This window comes from Aethalodelphis obliquidens, unplaced genomic scaffold (genome assembly GCF_003676395.1).
Source record: "Aethalodelphis obliquidens isolate GAN/ISIS:26980383/991018 unplaced genomic scaffold, ASM367639v1 scaffold3, whole genome shotgun sequence".
Classification (NCBI taxonomy): Eukaryota; Metazoa; Chordata; class Mammalia; order Artiodactyla; family Delphinidae; genus Aethalodelphis; species Aethalodelphis obliquidens.
Genome location: NW_020837947.1, coordinates 68,376,418 through 68,382,555, shown reverse-complemented (window position 1 = coordinate 68,382,555; position 6,138 = coordinate 68,376,418). Strand labels below are relative to the sequence as shown.

Sequence of the window (6,138 nt, the reverse complement as noted above, 5' to 3'; positions counted from 1 at the left end):
GGCCAATGCTCAGGACCCACAGGGCTGGAAAAAGCCCTGGGGGCTGTGGGAGGTGGGGCTTAGGCTCAAGGAACATAAGGGGCCCAGGCGTGACCCCCACCCCTGGTCTCAGAGGGCAGGGGACCTCACCTGGGAGCCCAGCAGGCTTCCTGGGCTTGAGTGGGCAGGGCAAACACCCTCCTTTCCTCTCCTGCTCCTACAGTCTGTGGTCTGGGAGGGCCCCTCCCGCCTGCCTCTCCTCATCTCCCTGGCCTCCCTCCTATGCCCCCAGGACCAATGTGGCCGGCTGGGAGGGGTGGGCCTTGGTGGGCAGGGGACCAGCCTGGGAGCTCAGCAGGCTCCCTGTGCCTGAGTGGGCGGGGCAATCACCCTCCACTCCTCTCCTGCTCCTCCTGGATGGTCCCTCCTGCCTGCCTCTCCTGATCTCCCCGGCCTCAGGAGCGCCAATCCTGTCTGGCCTCCACTTCTCCTCTCCGCTCAGTCCCCCTACATCCTACTGGTTCACTTTGGGGTTCCTCCCGTCTTCTTGGGCATCAGAATCCCCCACCAGTGGCAGGCAGGTGCCCTAGTTGTGGGGAGATGCTAACTCTACATCTTCCCACACTGCCATCTTGACTCCGCTGGGTGCTGAGATATATATTTTGAAACGCTGGGATATATATTTTTAGATATATATTTTTAAATGCTGGGATATATATTTTTAGATTCTGTTCTGCTCTATTCTGTCCCATGAGTCTATTTGTGTATCTCTAGGTCAATAGCGTTTGATATCTATTAGGTCAAGTCCTCCCTTACTAGTCTCTCTTTTTTTTCCAAAATATGTATTTTTTTGATTTGTAGCATTTATTCTTTCATTAAAATGTTTAAATCATTTTATTCAATTTTCCAATTCTCCCTTACCATAACATTCCTTTGGAATTCTATTTAGGATTGCATCAAATGCATTTATTAATTTTGTGAGAATTGACATTTTCTGATATTGTTTTTCAAGCCAATAAAAAGGTATTCATTTCCATTTTTTCCAGCGTTATTTAACTCCCTGACCCTTGATCTCTGCCAGTAAGATGAGACCTTTAAAATACTTTTGCTTCCTCCTTCAGTTCATCCTCAACCCTAGATGACACCTTGGAATATGTTTTAATTTTTCTAAAAAAATAAATATTTTTATTTTTAGACTATTATTAGCACTTACCTTGCCATATTCATTCATACGTTCAACTAAACATTTACTGAGAACCTATGCTATGCACAGTTTGAGGCACTAGGGGTATATCAAGCCAAAAAACCCACAAAACTCTGCTGTCAGAATTTATGTATGGGGAGACAGATACTAGACAAAATAAATGAGTAAGTTATATACTATACAGCATAGTATTTAACACTTTTAATAGGTGATAAATGTTATGGAGAAAACCAGAGCATGAATGTAGGATGGAAGGTCACAGCACTGAGCAGAGAGTGCATTAAAATGTTAAATAGTGTGATCAGGGAAGGTCTGAAGGAGAATGTGGCACTGGAGAAAAAACTTGAAAGATGTGAAAGAGAGAGCCATGTGGATGTCTGAAGAAAGCCAATCCAGGCAGAGGAACAAATAAGAATACACTGAGGAGGGATCATGCCCAACCTATTCAGGAACAACAGAGAGATGAGAGTGATGGAGATGGAGTAGAGGGGTGGGGTGGTCAGAATACTAGGAGATGAGGTCTTAGAGATTACAGGAGTTAGGTCACATAGGACCTTGCTACCTATTACAAAGACTTCAACTTGTTTATGGCTGAGCAGTGTTACTCAACCATAAAGAAGAATGAAGTATTGCCATTTGCAGCAACATGGGTGGACCTAGAGACTACCATATTAAATGAAGTAAGTCAGACAGAAAAAAACAAATACCATATGATATCACTTATACGTAGAATCTAAATATGACGCAAATGAACTTATGTACGAAACAGAAACAGACTCACAGACATAGAGAACATATTTGTGGTTGCCAAGGGAGAGGGGGCTGGGGGAGGAGGAATTGGGAGTTTTGGATTAGCAGATGCAAACTATTATATATAGCATGGCTAAACAATAAGGTCCTACTATATATATAGCACAGGGAAATATACTGTGATACATCATAATGGAAAAAATATAAAAAGAATGTGTATATTTGGAATCTAGAAAAATGGTGTAGATGATCTTATTTGCAAAGAAGAAATAGAGACACAGACATAGAGAACAAACGTATGGATACCAAGGGGGAAGGGGTGGGAGAATGAGATGAATTGGGGGATTGGGATTGACATATATACACTACTATGTATAAAATGGATAACTAATGAGAACCTACTGTATAGCACAGGGAACTCTACTCAGTGCTCTGTGGTGACCTAAATGGGAAGGAAATCCAAAAAAGAGGGAATATATGTATACATATGGCTTATTCACTTTGCTGGACAGCAGAAATTGACACAGCAGTGTAAAGAAACTATACTCCAATTAAAAAAAGAATATATATATATAACTGAATCACTTTGCTGTACAGTAGACATGAACACAACATTGTAAATCAACTATACTTCAATAAAATAAATTTTAAAAAAACCCATTTGAAAAAAAAGACTTCAACTTTCACTCTCAGAGAAATGGAATAAACCCTTGGACAGTTCTTAAAAAGAGCACCATGTTCTGAGTTAATGCGTCAACAGAATGATCAGTCTCACTGCTTTGTTAAGAGTAAAGTGGAAAAGAACAAGATGAGTTAGGAAACTGTAGGAATAATCTAAGCAAGAAATAATGGTCTTATGGACCAGGGGACTAGTGGTGACAAGTGGTCAAAAAAGGTTATATTTTTAAGATAGTAGAGCCAATAGGACTTGCTGAGGGATTAGATGTGGGGTGTATGAGAAAGAAAGAGGTCAAGGATAACTCTAAGGATTTTTGCCTGAGCAACTGGAAAGATTGAATTCCATTAACTGAGACAGAACATCACCAGAGGAACCAGGTGGGGTGGGGAGGAGAGGTAGTGAATAAGGAGTTTGACTTTTGACATGGCTATTAGACTTCCAAGTAGCTGAGACAGAGTTGGATGCACCAGATTGGTATTCAGGAGAGAGAGCCAGACTGGAGATCTACATTTAGGAGGCGTTAGTGTATGATTGGTATTTGAAAGTATGTACCTGGGTAACATTATCACTGAGGAGATAATGAAAAGAAGAAACCCAAGGATTTTACCAAAGTGAAAAGATGAAGATAGGAGGAGCCAGCAAAAGAAAACAGAGAAAAAATGGCTAGTGAGGTAGGAAGAAAACCAGGAGAATGTGGTATCTTGTAAGCCAAATGAAGAAAGTATTTCTAGAATAGGGGATGATCAACTCTGCCAACTGCTGCTGATGAGACAAGATGAAGGTATCAGTATAATTGCCCAGTGAAGTAAGCAACATGTGGAGGTCATTGCTGACCTCAAGAAGAGAAGCTTATGTCATGTGGATGACGTAAAAGAAGGTTTAAAAATTTAAATAGCACAAACTTTTGGATAGCATCTAAAAAAGGAAGTGATAAATTTATTAAAATTGGCATTATATTTACACTTGGATTGTTAACTATAATTCTATTTCTTTATCTCAATTTTTTTCATTGTCAGTTAGCAAGAGATAAAAGGCATCTTCATCTCATATTGAACACTTTGTGGTTCTCAGTAGGTGTTTGTTGAATAAGTAGGTATGCATTTCTCATTCTAACACTAACTAGCAAGGGATACCCTCATTGAGTCAACATACTCACAGAATGACAGGAGTCAAGACCACCAATGGTCTCCTTAAATGAAAAAAGTATTCTTTTACAGTAGTACCGACAAGATCCCAGTTGATGGCTGTACTAAATGGTAAAGTGAAATAACAATAATTCTAGTCCAGAGTCCTAACCCCAACTTAAATAATATTTGAAAGTTCCTAGTTAGGCTGTGAAGGGGAAAAAAATGTCACCTATAACAGATGGCTCTACTATATGCCATTTAATCAAAGAACCAACAGTCTTTAAAGCTTGGTTTTCAAAATTGATCTATATATTTAAAATATAAGTAGCAGGAGAAATAATAGCCCAGGGAAACAATGCAATCCATTTTTTTTTTAAACTGGCTTCATTCACTTTATTTTTCTCATAGAAAATTAAGTGGTGGTTACAGCTAGAGCCTGGGTCCTCTGCACGGAAACTCTGGTGTGGGTCTTTACAGGATGGTCGATGAATTCCTGATACAGAGACTTGGTGAACACCATCTATTTCCAGAGATCAGGAGTGAGATAACTGTAGGTCTTAGAAATGGCACCAAAAGTGGTCTTGGCGAAGTTGCCCAGGATGGCAGCGCAGCCCCTGGCAGAGGTGTAGCAGTTGTCAATTCCAGCCATCATCAGTAGCTTCTTGGGCACAGGGGCTGAGATGATTCCAGTGCCCCTGGGGGCAGGGATGAGGCACACCAGCATAGAGCCAGTGGCCTTGCAAGGGACAGTACGGGGCTTGCCAATCTTGTTCCCCCAGTATACTTGCCACACGGGGACGATGGAGAGCTTGTCCAGAATGATGGCCCCACTGATAGCAATGGCTACCTCCTTAGAACACTTGACACCCAAACCAACATGTCTTGTAATCCCTGATGGTGACAAATGCCTTGAACCTGGTCCGCTGGCCAGCACATGTCTGCTTTTGCACAGACATGAGCTTCAAAACCTCATCCTTGAAGGACGCCCCCGAGAAAATGTCAATGATCTCAGATTCCTTGATGGGCAGAGAGAAGAGGTAGATCTCCTCCAGGGACTAGATCTTCATGTCCTTGACCAGGCGGCCTAGCTTGGTGACAGGGAGCCACTTCTTGTCCTTGGCCTTGCCTCTGTGAGCTCTGTGGCCTCGGCCCTGGCCCCGGCCCCGACCACAACCCTGGCCCTGGCCCCAGACATCGCTGCCGAAGCCTCTGTGGAAGCCATTCCAGGGCCCCCGGGGCCTCTGGGCCCTCCCACAGCACCGGCATCATCCGCCATTTGGTGTTTTTACAGAAAAGGTTTTGGTAAAAAGTGTCTTCATGTGAGAATTGCATATTAGATAGAGATCAAACATGAAAGAAAAAGAGGCAGAAGAAAATATTGTAAGAGATAATATTTATAGTTCCACTTCATGGACTTGGTGAATAAAGAAGCAACTGTGGGGGTGGAGTCAAGATGGCAGACTAGGAAGACATGGAATTCACATCTCCTCACAATGAGGGCACCTACCAGGCACCGGTGGGGGACCACGGACACCTAAGGGGATGGGAGGAACCCCCAGTGACCAGGTAGGACGTGGGGCATGAGGGGAGTGAGGGGGGAGGAGAAGTGGAGGTGGGATAGGACTGGCACCCCTCAGGGACAGCTGGGGGAGGGGAAGGGATCCCACGCCCAAAGGGGGAAATTGGGGGACCATTGGGAGGGCAGAGGATCAAAAAGGAGCGTGGTCAGGTTTCCCCTGCCCACTTGGGCCCCCAGGAACCTGCTGAGATCCCAGGCCTGATCCTCTGCCCACCTAGGCCCCCTCTAGCTGCGCGGGTCCTGAGGGAGTGGGAGGGAGGGAAGGGGGAGCAAAAGTAAAGGCCGGATCTCTGGGACCGGCACCTCTGAGGGGTGCCTGGGGGAGGGGAGGAGTTTCTACACCCAGCGGGACCCACCCATGGTTAGGGGTCTAGCGGCGACGGGGGAGACCCTGGGGGACATGATGGGGAGGGGTGCGAAGGAAGGGAAGGGAATGTGGCCAGTGCTTTCCCTGTCTACTTAGGCATGGGGGAGCCTGTTGGGCTCCCAGGCCTAATCCTCTGCCCTCGGAGCCTCCCTCCTGCTGCACAGAACCCAAGCCCTGCCCCTGCACTCCCACCCAGGGTCACACCTCTACACTTGGAGATCCCCTCCAACGCGCTGGGCCTAAACACCACCCACACACCCTCACTCAGGGCGTTACCTCCAAACTCCAGAACTCCACACTCCAGAGGCCCTCCTTTCGAGGTGCTGCCTCACCCCTTCTATGCAGGTCCTAAGCAGAGGCACTGCCCATGCTTGAATGTCACCCTGCCTAGGCCCTGCCCCATGCTCAAACGTCACCCCCTGACCTGCCTAGGTCCCGCCCCACCCTAAACAC

General features: G+C 45.5%; 1 pseudogene; it reads right to left on the bottom strand.

The window, feature by feature from the left end:
- Nucleotides 1-4,120: 4,120 nt before the first annotated feature.
- LOC113606116 (40S ribosomal protein S2 pseudogene) lies at nucleotides 4,121-5,015 on the bottom strand (annotated as a pseudogene).
- Between the last annotated feature and the right edge of the window lie 1,123 nt (nucleotides 5,016-6,138).